This window comes from Passer montanus, unplaced genomic scaffold (assembly GCF_014805655.1).
Source record: "Passer montanus isolate IOZ18808 unplaced genomic scaffold, ASM1480565v1 scaffold53, whole genome shotgun sequence".
In the NCBI taxonomy this organism is placed as follows: Eukaryota; Metazoa; Chordata; class Aves; order Passeriformes; family Passeridae; genus Passer; species Passer montanus.
The window spans coordinates 564,249-584,981 of NW_024370263.1; the positions used below are offsets into that span (position 1 = coordinate 564,249).

General features: G+C 43.1%; 1 protein-coding gene across 2 annotated transcripts in view; it reads right to left on the minus strand.

The window, feature by feature from the left end:
* The window catches only part of HIC2 (HIC ZBTB transcriptional repressor 2), a 71,241-nt gene that overhangs the window by 42,791 nt on the left and 7,717 nt on the right, over window positions 1-20,733 (minus strand). The window lies entirely within an intron of this gene.

Consider the following 20,733-nt stretch of genomic DNA (forward strand, 5'->3'; position numbering starts at 1 on the left):
AAAATTCAGTTTTATCAGCTGCCTTGCTACCTTTCTCTGCTGTAAGACACCATGGACAGCTTTCTGCCCGCTGCTGTGCAGCCAGGCTCCTAGGGGCTTTGTGAGGCTGACACGTGGCCAGCCAGGGGCTCCACAGCAGCCTGGGGCTGCATTTCATTCCCCACACCAGCCGCCTCTGTCCTGCCACCTCAGGCACCTCTCCACACGCTCTGCTCTCTGCACTTGCTGCTAAGGCACTGCTGTAGCTGCCTCTGGTTTTGTCTGCACTGGAGCAACTGGGACTGATTGCTTCGTGCTGGTATTAAGAACAAAAAATGGATGGTGTAGGCACACTCAGTGCTTGTAATTGTGTCCCTGAGCTGCACAGAAGGAGCACAGCAAAGAGATGGCATTAAGAGGCCTTACCATTTCTCTGGCAAAAGAGATTGAAATTTGGAAGATGCTCAGAATAAATAACACCTTGATAGTTCAGAAAAAAATTCCCCAGAAATTAATTTCCTCGTGTTGCCAGTAGAAGATGGGGTGTTCACAACCCAGTGAGTGGTGTCCAAAACAATGGTCTAATAATAACTTGGATCTACTTGCTGTGCTCAGTGCTAAAAGATATGATAGAAAATGTAACTGTGTTTTGATACTAAATAACATAAATCTGGACACCATGCCAACAATTTTTAGACAAGGAACCATGAACCCTAACCAGAAAGATTGGGAGGTTAATTTCTTCCCTGGCCACACCAGGGAAGTTTACACCTCTGTATGAATAATGTTTTCATAGCAAACCCATGCATCAGTCCTAGCAAATACCTCTCTGTAAACTCTAGCCCAAAAGAATCACTTTGGAAAAGGTCATACCACCTCCTGTTCCCAGAATTAAGTTAATTAGCACTTGTCCCTCTCTGTATAAGGTCAGGGATCCTCCCACAAAGAAGGTACACAACCAGATTGTTAAAAGATGTACATATGTCCTCTTAAGCAAACAGGTTTCTCTGTGGGATCACTAAGATTCCCTCTGGACATCCCTATAGAATGCCCAGTTGGAATGGAAGCAGGCTGGGAGATCAGTGTAACCAGTGCTTTGCTAGGTACAAGGAGCACAGTGCCAAGAGGAGTGCTGATATTTCAGTACTAGGTAGTGATCTCTCTCCATCTGGATGATTTTTATTAGGTTCAACATCAGCCTTCATGTAGAATGAAATATCTGAACTATGGGAATGTTTTTTCATTGAAGTTGAAAGATTTGTAATGTATTTTCCTCTACAACACACTTTATTCTTATTTATTCTTACTCCATCCAGGTATTTGTGATATATATATTATGGAAGTATTTCACTTCCCCTCCATGTGACCACCTGCATGCATCGATAGAAAGCAAATCCAGGTAAGACCTGCTATCAGTTATATCTGGGTGAAACTGAAGTTTGATCAGCAATGAAGGTCAACACCCTGTTCTGTATTTTCTGTCCACAAAAATGTTACACAGTGCACTTATTGAAAGAGGTTTAAAAATAGCCTAGCCCACACAGTTCTTGGGCACAGAAATTTTGTCAAAGGTTGCCGGCCACAGAACTCAACTGCTGATTTACAGGAGTAGTTCAGGAACAGAAACCCAGACCTAAGTGTTTAATTACCAACATTCCCATTCTGATCTAACACAGCACAAACCGTGCAGGATGCTAAACTGCCCTTTCTGTCAGCCAGCCATGGCTGCTTGCTCTGAGCACAGCCTCGAACCTGCTAAGCAAGAAAGGATTACAGCAAGGACAACAGGCTCCAGTTCCCCAGAGAGAGCACTCCTTTGCAGGCCCATAAAAAAGGGTTCAGAGACTATTTGTGCCAACTCCCTAAACCACAGACCACAAGTAGCCCTCCCTCTGAAGCACTTGCATGCTGCTCCTTGCAAAGCTGGAGCGAGATATGTTGGCATCCAGATCACCGCCTCTGGGGCCCACCCATCCCTCTCGGTCTCCTTCCATCCCTTATCACAGACTTGCAGACCCTCTCCCCGGGCAGCAGCAGAAACTGGGCTGTATTTGCCTGCAGGTCTGGCACTCTTCTGTTTCACCATCTCCCTGTTCTTCTGACCCAGGGTGCAGCATGCCCACCCCGCTGGGTCCTCTGATACCAAGAGGGACAAAACACGTAGAGAATCACGAGTGAGAAATGTGAAACTGGCAACTCTGGCATTTGAAACAAAAGGGGATTTAGGATGCACTTGGCATTTCAGCTTTAAAGTTTAAGATAAACAAGGCAAAACTGAACTGTAGAAAAGGAATGGCTTATGGGCAGCTCAGACTTGTCCTAGACTTTCAAGCCAGTCATTTCCCATAAATACTCATAATTTCAAACATAAGAAAGGGGGAGAGGAGACAAAACAAACTGAGTCAACTGCTTACTGCCTTTCTGATTCAGACACCTCAGCAGATATAAGACAGAAATTATTCTAGGAAAAAGTTCCTTTTTATGTATCTGGGACAGCCCCCAAAATTTTTACCAGAGGGGAAGAAGAGGACAAGAAGTAAACTGCAAACCTGTACGCACCCTAGCAGGAATTCACCCATTTTTCACCTCCCACAGGTATCATTAGCATGCTACTGAGAGCAGAAAAAAAGCAGCTAAGATCAAACACAAGCTAGTAACAAAGCTCTTCCTCTTGTCATCCTGCGATGGGCCAGAATTTCTGGCTGCAGCTTGTCTTTCCCTGAAAGGCTGGGCTAGTTCAGAGTCCCTTTTAAAAGAAGTGCCACACTATGAACGTGCTACAGCTGTGACACAGAAAGTGCAGAAGGCAGGAAGTCTGACGTTCACACCAACCTCAGCCCCTTCACTCACACCTCTTTTCAAATAGCTTTAGCACATGGAGCCCACATTTTCACGTTCTCAGAACTAGCTTTATCTATCACACTGCAAGTTTAAAAGAATTTTTTAAAAAGTCTCTTTTTTCACACTCAAAGACTCACTCAGCTGGGAGCAACTATTAAATTATTTCTGTAAACTGTTCTCCTCTCTGATTTTTGCAATAAGTTGCCACACTCCCTTTTAAAATAGTATATATAATGTTTAAAAAATAAAATACAGATTGAAACACCATACCAACTGTTGTCACAGTCCAAAAATGTCTGGATTTTCAAACTTAAGTCCACCACTGTGTAAAAAGGCCACACACATGTAAGTGTCAATCAGGCTCAGTGGCAAAACAGAAGGGACCCAGGCTGAGCCTGCAGAATGGCACAAACTTTCCTGGACAGAAAAAGAGTGCCAGTTCTCACCCATCTGGAATAATCTCTGCATTTTTCAATGCAGACCTTTGGAATTTGACCTTAAGAAGCCAGGTGCTTGATTTCTGCATCTCCTGCTTTGCTGTGTTCTGTGACAGAACAGGAGGAGAGAGAAATAAGTAAAGTGTATTATTTTCAAGGCTACACCTTAATTACACCTAATATTACCATAGTGACTGTTTTTTCAGGCAACTCAAGTGGCCTGTTCTGTGCCCAAAAATTCTGTAGCTGATCCTGTGCATTTTTATCAGAAACACTATCTCCATTCCCCTCCTCTCAGCATCAGGATTAAAATAAAGTCACATTCAAAGTATTTGTGGGAAATGGCAAACAAATGGGTAGGAGGGCCTGGAGGTTGCTTGGCAGCAGAAATCAGCTATGGTAAGTAACTCAGTGAGGGCAACAAAACCCAGCGTTGTCCAGCACTTGGACACTCAGCAAAAGACTGATGAGAGAGGGGAAAGGGCCAACCCCACATGATACTGCCAGGTCTCAAGTACTATTTTGAATCAGGTAAACTAATATCTCCTGTACCTGTTCCAAACCACAGAGTAATACATGGTCTCTGTCTGCAAAGCCTGCTGGCTGCCCCCTTTGGAAGCAGCATCTATCTTGGTGAAGATCTTGTATTTTCCCTTGGTCTCTGGAAAAGGATCCCAAACAAGTGGCAGGGACACAGGGGTTTGGAAGCCTTTGCATGTTTATCTTTACTGATAAGGCTGCAATCCTTGCTGCAAGCACATCTGCCTGTGTCTGCAGCAAAGCCTTATTCCAGTGGATGCCTGCCTTGAAACAGGCTTCCTTGGGACTGGGCAATGCCTTTAACCCCTTAATGCCCCATCTAAAGCAGCCTTAGTGTAGATTTCTTTTTCTTGCTTGACGATGCATCATGTTTTCATCCAGCTTAAAAAACAAGCAGGTAAGTCAGACCTGCTTTGAGACAGCAGTAGTGCAGATTACATAGATTATATACCTCCACAGATAACATCAGAGCAATTTACCCTCAGAGAGTTTCATCTCCCCAAACCTCCTCTGGTTCTGTGCAGATCAAAAGAATTGTCCATTCAAAATAAAAGGATGCAGCTATCCAAACTGTGGGTGGAACACATAAAAATTCATTAAGAGGACTTCTTGAAATTATTTTGTCAAATTGATTGGAGACCTTCGGCCAGAGCTGTTTGGATTCTTAGAACTGGAGAATCAGCTATGATTCCCAGCCATCTGATCTTTTTCTAACAGGTTAACTAACCTTGTTGATGCAGCTTTGTTAATGAAATCTCAGATCACTCACTAACACACATGCCAAGGGCAAATATCCAGAAAGTCGCTAGGGATCTCCCACAGCTCACATGCCAAGAGCTTGGACAGCCTGAAAATGACAAACAAGTGGCTTTTCTCTGACAGCAGGTTTCATTTCTGTGCTCCCACTTGCTCTTTCCCCATCTTCTTCCTACACCACTGAGTCAACCTTGACCAGACAGGTTTCAGTTAAACATGTGCTTTGCCAAAGGTGTTTTTAAATTATGTTTTTAAAAGTTTATTTATAGTACACACGCACAGTGCATGATGCTTTTAGGACTTCTGGAGTCAGGCAGAACTTCTCCAGGTGGAAGGAACTTGAATTAGTCAGCTGGGCCATGGAAAACCACCTTCTCCTCCTCACTGTGTCCATCTATGTACCCCAACTCAAAGATGGATTGCTATAAAATAATTTCTACTCTGTTATCTCTTACCCATTATTCATAACATCTATGATCAACATACTAGAAATTCCAATTGAAAAAATGTATAGAAATCCAAGTGATCCCCCTCCAGCTGATCTCTTACCAAAACCAGCAGCTCACGAGGCAATGCAACTATTCTACAAACAATTTCCCATTAGGGCAAGGGTTGGAAAACAAACTTTGCAGAAAATGAACTGGGTGAAACTTGCAGTGAGAGTTACATGGTCCAGTACTCCTTGCATGTGGCAAACAGTAAGTTTCATTTAGGCATTTGTCCTAAGTGGTTGTATTTGCCCCATGTGACCAGTTTCTCTTTTCATAAGAAAAATGTAACATGACCTCAAGATCATCTCAAAGCAGAAAAGCAAATATTTTCAGGAGCAAGCCTCTCAGCTAAGTTCTGACCCTAAAAGACAGTTGTTCTCATGGTTTGGCTTCCAAATTATATGCAACACAAGTCTGGATTTATAGCACAAGCCTTTGCTATGCACAAGAGTCCTCCATCCTGCTCCCTGCTCTGTACCTGGCCTGGGCAGGGAACATCCACTGGACAGGCCCTTCAGATCAAAGGGTGTGCTCATGGCTGGTTCCGGGACAAGTTGAACTTTCCCTGCTCCAAAATGGTACAAGTTGCTGAAATATTGTTTCCTCAGCTGCACAGCAAATACAACCAGAGCAAGTTACTCAGAGTAATGGCTCAGAAACCACAATTTTAGGAGGTGGCACAGAGGCGTTCTGAGAGGAGAAGAAAAGGATGTGGTAGACAATTTGCTAATGCCCAGAAAGTCTCTGTCTCGGAACAAGCGAGCTGCATGCCAGAATGCCTCGGGACAGGGCTGAGCCCATTGCTCTTTCCACAACAGCAGCTTTTTCTAAATAAAGATGTCTTTACACGCAGGACTTGGGAAACTTAATTCAGATTAACTAAAGTTGTGAATTTAAAGTGAATTAGCTAAACCACATTGTATCTCTGTATAGACACCCTCATTCCGTGTTAAAAGGAACTTTAATTTCATTTATCTCATTCTACTAAATTAAGAGCATTTTGATTCTAAGAATGCCCATGCAGGGATTAGTGGGTTGCACATATGATGAAATTACATGCTATGCTGGAGCTCAGTGTGGCATAGGAAGTCTCCCCAATTCCATGCTAAAAAAATGCTCATTTCCCACAACTTATAAATAAACTAACTAAAATTATAAATTTTATTTTACTAATTACTCATGCCTGCAAATCTAAAGCTGCATTTAGAAAAACTTGCCTCTGGCTCTGCATATGTCTTTTGTTTCAATCTATCAGACCATATGCATTGTTTAAAAATTAAAGTATCAGAAGAAAAAAGACTATTGATATAATTAAAAAAAATGGAAAAGACAACAGCACATAAGAAATATTCATGGCATTTCTTAAAAAAAGCCAGACATCAGACCCATACACATCAGCTGCAGTCTGCCAATGGACCTGGATCTAGACCATTCCTTGAGCTACTGATTTGACAACCTAACAGAGAGGATAATTCTCAAGTTTTAGAATTGACATTGTTATGTTGCTTGTTAGCAGCTAGGTATGTTTCCAGTTTACTAGGTAGCATGGACCTCTTACAGCTACATCATGGTCTTAAAACACCACAACCCAGTTAGTGGCTTGGACAGAACATTTCTTCATCAAAAGGCTCAGTAGAAGTCACTTTACAGAGGAGACATGCCAGGTAATGATCAATCCCTAGCTGCCATTTGGGAACAGACTCATTTGGGAACAGACTCTGCTTCAGTTTACCTGGGACTGCTGGGAGAGCTTGCAGCAAACCAGAACCACAGACCATAGAAGTCCAGGGAGACTGACCAACTGCTTGAAGTGAGAGCAGTCTGGTAATAACTGTGGTTACTGAATAGGCTGAACCCGAAAGATCTTCCCTACGGAATACGTGCTACTTTCCATGCCACCCCTTTTCGAGCTGGAGAGGAAGCAAAATAAGGATAAAGAATTTTTATTATAGATCTTAGGTAAACAACGCTCCGGCTCCAATGCAATCTTCCACAAGAAAGAAAAACAACTTCTCAAGCAAGTTCAGATTGTTAAACAGGAGACAGATGAAAGCATTGCCTCAGAATGCAAGGAAATCCCAGGCTGGCTGGTTGGGAAAGAATTAGCAATGCGTAATTAAAAAAAACACTCTCCCCTTCCTCATCCCTGAGGTGAGCACAGGTCCTGCACATTAGTGACTTCTACATCAGCACCAGACGATGAAGCCATCACTTGAGGTCCTTCTCCTTTCTCCCCAGGCCTCTCTCCCTCATGCTTTCAGTTGCTGGAGGCTGTTTCACACCAGCTCCTGCAAAGGTCCCTGTGTGGCAGGACACACTGTTTGCATGTGCAGCTATGATGGAAGATTTGGCCACTGGAGAACACCAGGAGGGAGGAAGGCAGATAGCAGCGCTTATCAAGACTCGAGACAGAGGTTCAGTGGTCCCCCATGGTGGCCTTGATGGAGCACCAATGGAGCTCTGTCCTGCTCTCGTGTTCAGAGACAGGAGCAGGGCAGAGCTCAGATCACACGTCCTGAACAGAGTAAACCCTGTCACTTGGTGATACTGCCTGGAACAGTCTTGGCATCCTCTGCAGACACTGATATCAGTGACACACTATGGGAGCTCAGACCCCTTGTACAGAAGTTGGGGACTGAGGACCACACCAGCACAGTGCAGTGATGCAGCTGAGCTCTGCTGTTCCTTGGCACCCAACTCCAGAGGCAGGGAGTGGCTTGAGTGCAAGTCTGTCATACATGAAGAGAATACCCAGCTACACACTCATGTAAAGGCTAGAAACTCCCTCACCTCAGGGTATAAACCAACCACCAACTTCCTCTATGCACAAGTTATACCATATTTGTTTGTTTTAGGAGTTCTTGTACCTTTCCCTCAAGCATCTGGTGTTTGCCTGTCTTAGAGAAAGGATGCCAGGCTAGACAGACAGATCAGGGCTTCTTTCTGGTATGGCAATTACTGCATTCCAGCTTGGAAGGGGGAGAACACACTGGGGAAAGCAAGGAATGTTAGATGGCAAGTTCCAATAACACATGGCCCCATTAAACAGCCTTCCCTCCCTGTCTGGCCCTGCACAGCCATGCCAGCAGCACACCAGGAGCACACAGCAGCACAACTTGGCCCTTTGCACTCTCAAAGAGTCCTGTGCTCCACCACAGAATTTGGGAACAAAGCTGAGCAGGGCTCAAGCCCTCATCCTGGAAGTCTTCACATGTGCAAGAAGCAGGATGCTCCCATGCAAATAAATGTGTTACAAAACAAGGGGACAGAGCAGAATTGTGGTCTGCAGCACAAGTTAATACAAAATACAATGTTTAAAAACAACAGATCTCATTAGACACCATGGTCCCTTAACAGCAGGTTGGATCATTCATTGTCCTATAGGATCTGTGCCTTTAGACACAAAAAAAAAAAAAAAAAAAGAAAAAAAAAAAATAAAGAGCCCCACAACCAGGAAACAAAACTCATCAAAGGTTACCTATAAAACCAATTTGTACAAACTTTGAGTAAGTCAACCAACTTCCAGAATATTAAATAACTGTATCAGTCTATGAACTAGGGGCTTGAGGGAGCATTTATACTTGAAATGGGCATTTAGCAAAGCCTCTTTTTTCCTGCTCTGGAGCCAGGAGGCTCCCAAGCTCCCCAAGACAACTGTAATTTGGGAGACTCAGACCTGCCTTTCTACCTAAAAATTCTTCTCTCTGTTGACTTTGGCTCTGTGCCAGTTTAGCCATCAATTCCAGGTCTCCTGATCTGTGTGTCAGCAGAAATTGCCAGTAGATATCTGTCCAGATTAGCTGCCTGGACACCATCTCACTTGTGGCCTGCTCATGGATACCCTCCTTGAAAGCAGCTGCTGCTGCTGCTTTTATCCACAGGAGCCCTCATTTCCTCAGTGCCATCTGCTACAGGGGAGGCAGAGCCCCACAGACAAGACACAAATAACTGCCAGGGAAGACCTTGCCACACCAAACAATAAAGACCAGGAAATCCAAAGCCTGCAATTGCCTCCTGAATTTGTGCTGGTTTTTAAAAGCAGAAGAATGTGGATAAGCAAACAGAGATACGGTTGAACGACTTATCTAAGTTTAGACAAGCGGTATCTAAATAATGCTATTTTATCTTATTACTGTAACAAATACAAGAATTGATTTAATAACCTAATGTTGGTTTTGGACAGTAGAGGTCTGCATCAATGGACCAAGACACTAATTATATTATCTTATCAAATCAGTGTACAATAATAGAACTTCTCTATGCATTGATGGAACTAGGTTTAGCTCTGCATGAGAAAATAATCCCTGAAAGACAGGGAATGAAATAGTATTTAGCAGAAACTCCTTGTGCCTAGTTGTTATTTTCTTTCTCTTTCAAAATATTATCTCCAAGGTATCACATGACGAGAAATTTCCTCAATAATCTTTATTGCTTGTTATTTAACCTCCCTCTATGTTTCTGAGAGGTAGTCAATATAATTTTCCAAAAGACTTAAGTAAAAGGGAAAGAACTACTGGTGCATATGCAGATCAATTCATTGTAAACTGACAATAAAGCTTTTTTCATCAAGGTACAAGCAAAATGACTTGCTGACATTAACTGGCAAGTACTTTGCATTCATATGATATCTTTCATCTACAGACTTCAAAGCATCTGACAGGAGGCAGGCAGGCCTTGTTTCGTCATCCATCCAAGAAAGAAGCTGCAGCACAGAGTGGCAAGGCTTCCCCAGAAGGTAAAACCATTAGCAGAAATCTAAATGAAGTGATTCCCAGTCCTTAAAAATGAACTGCTCTGCCCCAGTACAAATTACACGTGCCCCAGAGAGCAGAGCTACCATTCACCCACACCCCTCTGAGCACTGCTCAGGATTCTTTAAGAATGTAAATTTAATTCATGAGAAACTAAACAAACACAGAACACAGGAATACTCTGCTACACACAGGGAAATGATGGGGATCTGAAGCCAATCCAGATCTGAAGTTCTGTAGTGCTCCAAGGAGGAGCACTCCTCCAGTGAACCTGCAGAAGCACAGGTTTTCATTCATGAGGAGAGGAAGGGAAATCCTGATACATACTCTAGCAAGTGTTTAAATAAACCTGTTCAGATGAAGATCTCTCCAGGGAAAAACTAGGACTGCAAGAAAGGTTATGGAAGTAATTTTTAAAATGCCATCTTAGAGAGAGTAAACCTCTTTCAGCTCTTCACCTTTTTCAAAGAGCTGAAGAATGCTGACTGCTTAGAGCACTCAAATGGCCAGCAGAAACTCTTCTTAACATAAATAGGGAAGAAAAATGCCTGCACAGTGCTATTTTAAAAGAAGCATATGGATTCCTCTAAGTTTGGAAACAGCAAACAAAAAATTATGCCAAGGCAATCTCTGGAGCAAGCAGTCTTTCAGCATTGGTCAAAGAGACTGCAATAGAAATATTTTAAAACCTGCTCTCTAGTTATGAGATCTCTCATGGCCTGTGGAGGCGGACAATATTAGAGGCCACTAAATCCTGAAGTTTATTTTTCTAAAAGTTTTCACTTCAAATAAAGCTTTGTTTTAATATGTATAGGGCCAACTGTTAGAGCATTGAGGTCCTGGTTATTAGCCAGCTAGAGCTCATGAATTATGTTTAGTGAGAAGTTTATTGGCTCAGTAAACACCATTCCAGTTCCCCTCACTCCTGAATTGTGGAAGCCAAACCAAGAGATATTCAATGCCATATTACCACTAGCACCAGAGCAACCATTATCTGATTACAGACATTTTATTTTTTTGTAAGGAATTTGCTATTGCATCATTTAATACATGGAAGTCTTTAAATTTACCAAGGCAACGCACAAAGAGTAAGTAACTGTTTGGTCCTGTTTATCGTCTTCTGGAGAATATTTGTTTCCATCTCATAGCTTTCCAAATCCAGGCATTACAGAAATGCAGTCCCTTTGTAAGGTAGAAGCTTGCTAAGGAGTTTTTAACAGGAGCAAGGTGCCCATGAAGATCTGAAGTGGAGCCAGAGCAGCCTGAGGTGGTGTTGGCGCTACCGGGCCTCACCCCATGTGGGCTGGCACCAGGAACCTGCAGACCAAAATGCAAGGTAGGCATCTCTAGAACAAGCAGGACTGATGAGTAGCTGTGCAAATCCAGAAGCAACTGCTACTTGTGTGGCTGGCTTTGTCCTAGGTTGTAACTGGTTACCTCTCACTGCCATGAGCTAAAGCCCCAAGAACAGAGAGTAAGCCATGATCAGTCAATGTGCAGTGACTTGTTTATGTGCTTGTTGTTCCAGTTCTCTGGAATAGCTAAGATAGCCAGAAGACTGTACAGGGACTCTGTCAGTCCTTGAGGCAAGGAAAGTTAATTTAGTTGGAAGAGTAAGGATGAAAAAAAAGAGTGCTATAATAACAGCAGCCTATTCTGGCAGCAAAGTAAACTGTAACTGAAGGAGTTTAGGTAGGTTCTCCTCCTAGTTCTCTACATCTGTCACACCACCTTGGCCAAATAATGAATCTGTTTGTGTCTCTGCTTCCTCTCTCCCCTTTAGCTGTACTATCTACTATCTACTATTATCTACTATTACTATCTACTATTATCTACTATCTACTACCATCTGCTATTAAGACTGGAACATTCTTCAGGGAAGAGATTGTGCTGGTACAGCCCAGTGACAGCCTTAGGGTTCTGCAGTCCCTAAGCCAAACATAGTCCAATTTACATAACACCAACTATGAAATCATGTATTCTCATGTAAATGCTTCTTCAGATGTCCTGAATCTGTCCATGTGACAATGAAGAAACTTGGCAGTACAGATCCTTAATGTCCAACCTATCCCACAAGGACATACCATCACACGGAGCACCTCTGGGGAACAGGCAGAGTTAAAATCTTTCCACCCCAGGAGTGGTGAAAGACAAGATACCCTTCTCTTTAAATTTAACCCTCTCCCTTCCAAAGAATGCCTGGAATTTGTACTATTTCCCAGCAGAGAGTAGAAGGCAAAGACTTGGCATGGGGCAAGACAGATAAGAGCAGTTGCCTTCTCTAGGTTTTGTTAACTCTGCATAATTGCTTAGGGCATGTGATGGTTAGGGAGAGACACATCTGCCAGAGACAGACTACAAATCACTAGGATGATTCCAAGCAAACAAAATCTAGTTTACAATGTGGTTGTGGTATATATAAAACACTTGTGTAAAACTAAGTATAATTCAACTGCTGCAGTTTCATTTACAAAGCAAGGATACAGTTTTCTCTCTCAAAGATTGGCATTTAGGATCACTCTGACATTGAATAAAGTCTTGGCAGTCCTCTGGGCCACAGGGTGAAGGCTGATTGTTGCTGGAAGTTTCTCTAAGCAAGCCACATTTAAATACCATGTTTTGCAAAAGGGCCCATATTGCCTTGCCTGTGAATTCAGGTTCCTTTACCAGTTTAAAATCTGGGTCAAAGCAATTTGCTTACATTTGGAGTCCTTTTCCAAAATTAATGGTGCGTGGTATTTGGAGTTGCAGATACAAGACAACTGGATACTCTGCTATTATCTGCTCTGCATCAAGCATCTACCATCTACAGTTTTCCTGCTAATCTCTGTTCACATGGACAGCCCACTCCTGCAGCAGTTGCACACTCAGCATCCTAATGATATTATTCTTGGCCATCCTGTTAAACTCACAGTGTAAGGTAGATGCACAGGAGTGAGCCCTGCTGGATTCTCAGCAGTTTTTAGATGGCTCCAGATTACAGCTGGCCATGGGTGGAAGTTTTCATAAGCAGTGATGAAGTTCAGAGCTTTTCTATTCAAATAGGATGTTGACTGCTGCTGTCTCTTATCCCTTTCACTTCTGTGGTGATAATTAGGTTACCCAAATGTACTGGGCTCACATCAGACCACTTGGAAGATCCAGTTAGTGCTGCATACAGCTGCCAAATTGCTCAGCTAAATTTCACACAGGGATCACACGCAACAACGGTGACAGTTGATGTTTGTTTCACTTTGCCATTCAAGGAGGTATTTTTGGATTATTAATTTATTTTATGACTTGGGGGCTGGCTAGTTCAGAGATTATTTTGTTGCATCCTGACAGGCAGTTAGCTGGACCCTAAGCCCTCAGCACACACATTTAAAATCTCTCTGATCTGGAAATCTGGGTGGCATATCTGCTCGGGAGTCCCACCAGAGTAAGGATCCTGCCCATGTTTATTTCAGTGTTCTTGAAAGAAGAAAGACAGAAAGGAAGGAATAAGAAAGAATCCCAAAACCACAACACAAATTTACCACTTAAGCTTACTGACAGAACTGACCTGCAAAGTACAAACAGTAACAGAGAATTATGATATTCACACTTTCTCATAGTACTACTCCAGATATAACATATAATGTTTCCTTAATACAAACCACTTCGGAGTAACAATCAATGAAATACATTAAAATACAATAAAAATACTGGGGTTAGGATAAAAATGTGGTTCCAACCTATGGGCTTGTAAAGGAAAAGTCAGCAGAGCCTTACTCCTCTTGTAGGTAAATTCTGAAGTTTCATCCCCTTGTTCACAAGCCAGGCGGAATAAAAATATCCACCTACACTAAACCAAAGGGAGCCACTCGTAACCCAGACACAACCACAACAGACATTCTCGACAGTCCTTGGCTTAATAGAACACTGCTTTGTGGTTATACCCACCACTAGGATTTCATCTTGCAAGTGCTAGCACGTTTAATTTATCCCAGGTCATACATCAAACATAATATTAAAATTTAAGATGGCATTTGAGATTCAGACTTTCTTTTGCAGTTTGAGTACAGAGAACACAGTTGGGACTGTGGGTGCACGAGCATATTAATACATAAACACAAACCTGCAGCCATCACTCAAGAAAAACAATTGGTCTTTAAGAGGGGAAAAAAGTTGTAAAAAGAATCAATTCCATTAAATAGTTCTATAAATCAATTCCACCAAAAATCAATGGGAAACTACATCCACCATGTGCCAAGTAACTCCCACACATCAGGTGCAACTGTCTGTGACAGCGGCCACGCAGCAGCTCTGCCTGCCGGGAATTCAGGCAGCCCAGGGCTGAAGCAAGAACCCCAGCACTGCCCCTGCTGCCTTCCTGAGTGCCCCAGCACTGCCCTCACTGCTCTTCTGCGAGCCCTGGCACTGCCCAGGCTGCCCTTCACTGCTGCCATGGTGCCTTAGCCCTGCTCACTCAGGGGGAGCCGCAGCCGAGGTCTCCAGGAATGCAGCTGCTCCCTGCCAAGGCTGCACATCTGCTCCTGCAGCCCGTGCTGGGACCAGCCCCGTGCTCACAGAGCCATGCAGCCCCCACCAGACACCATGGTGGCAGTCCCACCTAAAAATCAGAGGAGGAAAGCTCAGGTTTCTTGTTAGAGCCAGGCATCTTACATGCCCAGGTCTGAAATGAAGCCTGACTTCAGGATTTTCCAGCAGGCTTTGTGCCACATCAAGCATCCCCAAAGGGGAGCTGACTTAGGCCCACATACAGGGAAGGTGGGAGGGGAACATTAAGGATGTGGGGCCCATGAGCCAGCAGCATGCAGTAAGTCACATACTGCTTAAACAAATTACTTGTTTAAGCACGAGTTCAGGTGTTCCACACTGTGTCAGTCTTGCTAGTTCAGTGACTCCCACAGTGACTGTGCCAGGCCACTGCCCTCTCACTTTCAAAGTGCAGCTCAGTTGCATTTTCACATTTATAGGTGGTGGGTGCCCCTTCAATGACTGGAGAAACCCTTGGGGCTTTCATTTTGTGCTGGCAGTTCTCAAATGACTTTAGAAACAAAACCCCTGGGGCTTTTGTTCTGTGTGGCAGAGCAGAGAGGGCATGGAAGATTCTGGCTTTGTTAAAACCTGTAGAAAAATTCATGTCCTGTGTCTTCCCCTTTATGTGCTTCACATGTGCTGTCATGTCTCTGGGGCATTAGAGACACACTGTTCAAGAAATTCAGACCTAGCATTTTTGCAACAGAAAAACTTGATGAGTTGGCCTCTGCTATTCAGCACTAAGTACCAAAACCCGTTTTTTCCTGTTGTAACTGAATGTCAAGTGTACCTTGACAGCTACTGCACACAGAAACACTCATGTCTGGTATTATGCATGTATATTTTAAACAGAGAAAGAATGCACATATATGTATAACAAATAATGAACAATTTAATGAGAGGGCTCAGGACTGTCCCTGGCAGGGAAAGAAATTATCTACTGCATCTCTCCAAGGCTCTGTGACCCAGCTGCAGGAGGGATATGATCTCTAAATTGCATTTTTGATCTTGGGCCTGATCTTTGCAATCAGCACCCTCAGCTTACTGATTTCAGTGGGATTTGAGAACATTTGATATCAAACGTTCCATCAGTCACAAGTTTCCCCTAGATGTAAGGACATGCAGTTGTAGAAAGCAAGACTTTGACTTAGGCTGGAGGTTTGATGTCAGGAGTAAGTGGGAATTGTACAATCAGGGGCTTCAATCTAACCACTGGTATTTGGCAAGACAAAGCAGCAATACACTGAAGTCTGTTTCTTTTGATTTATTCCTTAAAATTCTGTCATATGACTCTTCTGATCCAGAAGAATTAATCAAATATTTAAAAGTATAGTAAGGGAAGCTGAAGGCCATTGTCAAGAAAACAGCCAGATTTCCCTGCAATTAACAGTGGAAGTTCCTCATTTTCCCTGTTCCTACATGCATCTGCAGTGATATTTCCTTTACTGGGATTTCAGTTTCATACAAGTCAGGAAAAGAACTATTTGTGGCAAGTGACCTTGCAGTATTATAATAAGGAAGAGCATTTGCAGAGAGTTTTGAAAGATAAATCCTGTTCTAAAGAGAGTCTCCATGCACAAACAGATGCCACACCAACACCTGCACGGATGTAACTTGCAACTATCTGGTGGCTCTCTGAAGTTATGCAGTAGCTTACAGTGAAGAAATTACTGTTGTATTTGTAAGGACAGCCCAAAGCATGGTGTAAAATTTGTGTGGAAAGAGACAGAGAAAACAGATAGGAATAAACACAGCCCAGGAAACAAGGAGATTACAGTAATACAGCAAATATGTAGGAATGGTTGGAAAAAGCAAGTATGTGCACAAATGGGGAAGAAGAAAAGAATCCCACAGGTCAGATAACCAAAGCATAAATTTCAATAAGCAGACACTATGGACTAGGAGTTGAAGCCAGCATAGGGATCTGAAGTGTCAACTTATATTTAAAAACAATCATAGTTAAAATCATAAGCCAAATGCATAATAGGCAAATGAGATTAATTGAAAGATTAAGCTATGGAAATTGACTCATAGAGAGGATTGCAAGGATCTTTTATTTTTAAATCCTGCTCCTGAACTCTTTTCTACTCAAAGAAAAAAAAATCTTAAATCCCATTTCCTGCCAGTATAGGGCTAAAATGTTAACACCATATTTCATAACAGTTAACGTGAAACAGGATTACTGTGCTGACTTGTTCTTGAAGAGCAAATACACTCTGCAAACTAGATTGGGAAGGAGGTAGATTTCTTTCTGACAAATCCGCTGACAAGAAACAGGACAGAGAAAGCATATTTTTCTCTATGACTTCTGGGGATGAACAGAATTCAGAAGTCTGTTGTCCTCAGTAGCATTAATGTACTCTTCCAGCTGGACTTTTTTTTGTTCAGTTATTCACTGTAGAGAGTGACTTACTATGAATAACCATGCTTTTTTTTCCTACTCAGATGAACTGCTTACACTCTTTTCAATGAAAGCAAAAGAAATGCCTTGTAAACCTTAAGTTCAAAATAAGCCAGAAAGATCTTTCAAAGAAGATCCAATGACCCATCAGAAGGAATAACTTCTTAATACCAGCCAGGCAACTGCCTCCTAAGAAAAATGAAGATTCAAACCCCTACCCAAGCAGCCTTGCCAGCCAGAGCCTTCTCTGACACCGCAGTGTGTCTGGGACTTCCCTGTGTCAGAGCCTTTTACACGGACAGCACTTAGGCAGCGAGCGTGTGACACATCCAGCGAGGCTCCTGACGTCTTGCCTGTTTTCTCTTGAGCCTCTGAACTGTGACCTCAAAGCAAATGAATCTGAGAAGAAAATACATTAATCAGGCATTCACTCAGCCAGGCTCTGGGTTTTTAAAGCAGGGATCTGAATCAGCTATATCGCCTCCCACTTCTTTCCTGATACAATTAGTCAGCATCTGCCCCGGCAGCCAACCCGCTGCCTCTCGGAGGGGGGCACAAGCAGCTGCAGCTCCCTTGCCCACTGCTACTTCCAAACGGGCTGCAGAACCACGGAGAACAGCTTCTGAATTCTGGCTGAAGGTTAGCATCCCTTCCCTGTGCTCAGGGGAGTGAGAGGAGCTGAGAACAGCCACCACTTACAGCCTCTTTGATTCCCTGCTCCAGCCCAAGTGCACGTTCAGACGTGTCCCAGCCACACCTCTCCCACCTTGGGCCAAGGCCATGCCAGCTCCACACACCTGTTGGAGGCTTCCCCACATTTTAAGGGAATCCCCAGAAGGGGATTTGCAGGTGCTCCACTCCCTTCAAAGAGTGTAGGCAACAAATCATCCAGGGAAATTGGACTCATAGCATTCAATATGGCCCTCTGACCTTTTCCAAAATGTTCTCAGCCCACCAGGCTGGCAGGACTGAACTTTACAGCTAAGTGTTTTGAAAGAAGCATGTGCTTTTAAAATCCAGTTGAATTTTTGCTAGGGCAACTTTACAAAGGCATCATTAGTGTATCCATAGGAGTTTTGCAATTTTAGGTTACAGGTGATTACAGCAAATAAACAGGCATGCAAGTCAGGGTCGGAAGTGGGCTTCTACTTAGAGCCTGCCTCACCAGGCACTTGGAAAATAAATAAACCCCCCAAGCAGTTCTGTTTTACCCAACAGCTTTAAGGCCCCACTCCTTGGGCTGGATTGTGCAAGCTCTTACTCCAGCAGTCACACCGAGTTCAAGCAAAGTGCCTGAGTAAGCATTTGCAGAATCTGACCCCCCCAGCCAGTTATCTATACAGCACCTATTTGGGCCTTGCACTGCAAGCTCTTTAGCTGGGGACATGGTCTGGAAGTATACTGTCAGCTGCAATGGGCTTTATCTCCATTTATAGCATTAAATCTAATTTTTGGTGCCAAGTGCAGCGTTAGCCTTACAATGACATCTATTAAAGACATTTTCCCCTGAAGACTGTGATCTGACCAACAGCCAGTTTGCACTGTTCATATTTTTATTACAAAACCACCATGTTCATATTATCTTTCCACTTCTCTAATTTCAAGCTTTTTCTTAAAATACAGTACAACAGACACTGAATTACAGAAATCCCACACTCTAGCATTACATGGACTTCACTTGAGATGCTGCCATCCTTCCTTCCCTGAAGTTAAAATTAAAGCAACAAACTTGACTGGCTAGTCTCCATAATGTGTAAGTTTAGCAGAGGCAGACTTGTTTCCTCTGTGCCATCAGAAGCATTCCTGATGTCCACCCAGCCCCTCTCCTCCTCCAGACACAGAGGAGGCAGGGGACAGCAGCCTGGCACAGCATGGAGCAGTTCTTATGGGGAAAAAAAAATAAATTGCAAGTTCCCCTGAAGTGCTGCATCCTGCATGCCTCAAAGGACAGCTGCTACCTTCTCACTAACAAAAATGTGACCCCAGCCAGTCAATCTACAGCACTAATGCTATCAGATACCCTCCCACTCACCACTTCTGATGGCCAAAGCCATTGAAATGCAGTGACTTCCCCTCCACCTCAAAAGGGCATGTGCTTTGCTTTTGCTCCAGGAAGTTTTAGGGAGGGTGCTTTGGGTTTTTCAGGTTTTGGTGAGGGTACAACCCAAGCTGTTTTAGATAAACACAGAGGTAGCAGGAGTCCATGTGTAACCACAGAGGAAGCGAGCACAAATAGGCAAATGTTCTGAATAATGGCAGTGCAGATGCACATGGAAACTTTCTTGAACTCACTTGGACTCCTTTCCCCCTTTCTTGTCCAACCAGTTAAAGGACAGGGAACATCCCAAGCCTCTGGCATATGGTATTAGATGCTCTGGGCATTAGGCAGAAAACTGATAAGTCTTTTGAAATGGAATAGTTGGTGTCATGTAGCAGAAGTCCCACTTCATATGAACTCTCAAAATTTGGAAAGGAGAAGGAGGTTTTTATTTATTACAAGTGAAACAGAGGTGCTTAATCAGTCATTTGCCTCTAATGGGGGTGGAAGCTGGTTTGCTGGGCTATGGCCATGGCTTCTGTTCCGTTAAGGAAGAACTCTTCTGCAGCTTTCAGAAAGCCATATAAACATCTCAGAAAAGGTTACATGAATATGCCAGAGACACAACTGTAAGTCACAGACTACTAATTATGAAAGCTTAGTGAGATCTTTGAGTTGAAAGGATGTCTTTTCTGGATAGGCAAATATTTTAATTCCATACTCCAATGATCAGTGTTTCAGCATGACCCTTAAAATATTTTTTCGTTCCATGACTGTCCTCTGTGGTTAGTTACACTTCCATGCATGATTTCAAGTACTACAGCTCTATCAAAAGTACTGGTTTTCTCTGCATTTGGTTCCACTTACAAGACTCTGAATTATTAGTACAGCATTCAGCTTGAAATCCTCTTGCACAATTAACTGCTATTAGAAAATAGCAGTTACTATTGTTATTTTCTGTTCATTATATGCTAATGGAAATTCAGCCCATCTGCAAAATACTGTGGCTTTACACAGGCAGAGGTGAAGAGGTTCAGACACATGAAATTATTTTTCCAGATTCAAACAATCTATCAGTGGCAAACAAATTCTCATACTCAGCTCTGTTTTAGCCACCAAAATAGAGATTGTCAGAAGGATGCTGATGGTCCTCTCTCCCCACTCAGGTCACTTTTTCCCCTCACTCAGGAGCTGAGGAATATCAATACAATTAAACCCATCACCTTACAAGCAGCAACCAGAAACTGGGAGACCCAGCCTGACTGGAATAAACCAGCTGACTACAGCTGCTAAAAAGAGGTCCACACTTGGGCAAATACTCAAGACATTCCTTCTCCAAGGCACCACCCATAATAACAGGCCAACAGTCTCAAACACCTCTGCATTTGGATGGATATGCAGAACCGCATACATTAAACTGCTTTTCTTGGAGTTCATTTAAGAATGCTGCCAGCTTGTAAACAGCAGAGTCAGTTTTGCTGCCAACACAATTTCTACCTAGAGCAAACGGAAGTGCTTTTCCAAGAATTTCCAAGACTGTTGCGTCACGCCGTGCGCTGGCGTTGCACCATGCAACCTGGGGAGGGAAGACACAAAAACACAAACTGCTGCTTGCTGCATCCTGGAGGGAATTATTCAGAGGCATTTACTAATTTTCAGGAAGACACTGACAGTGCAGAACAGACCTTCCAAAAACTCCCAGTGCTCACTGCAGGGGAATATAGTCTCATTAATACTTTCAGTGCTGTAGCAAAAAGAGAGTTATTTTTATAGCTGGCATGTTTCAATTTTCATTACAATTTTGAAAGCCTTGTTTGATAAGGTACAGTGGAGACTAAGAAATGTAGCATTTCTGAAGGACTAGAGAGACTTCTTCTCTAGCCTCCTCCCCATCATGGGTTTTGCATAATTAGTCCTTTGGCAACTTTACCATTTTGAAGCTTTATTAGAATTATGTGTATGATGACAGCATTTACAG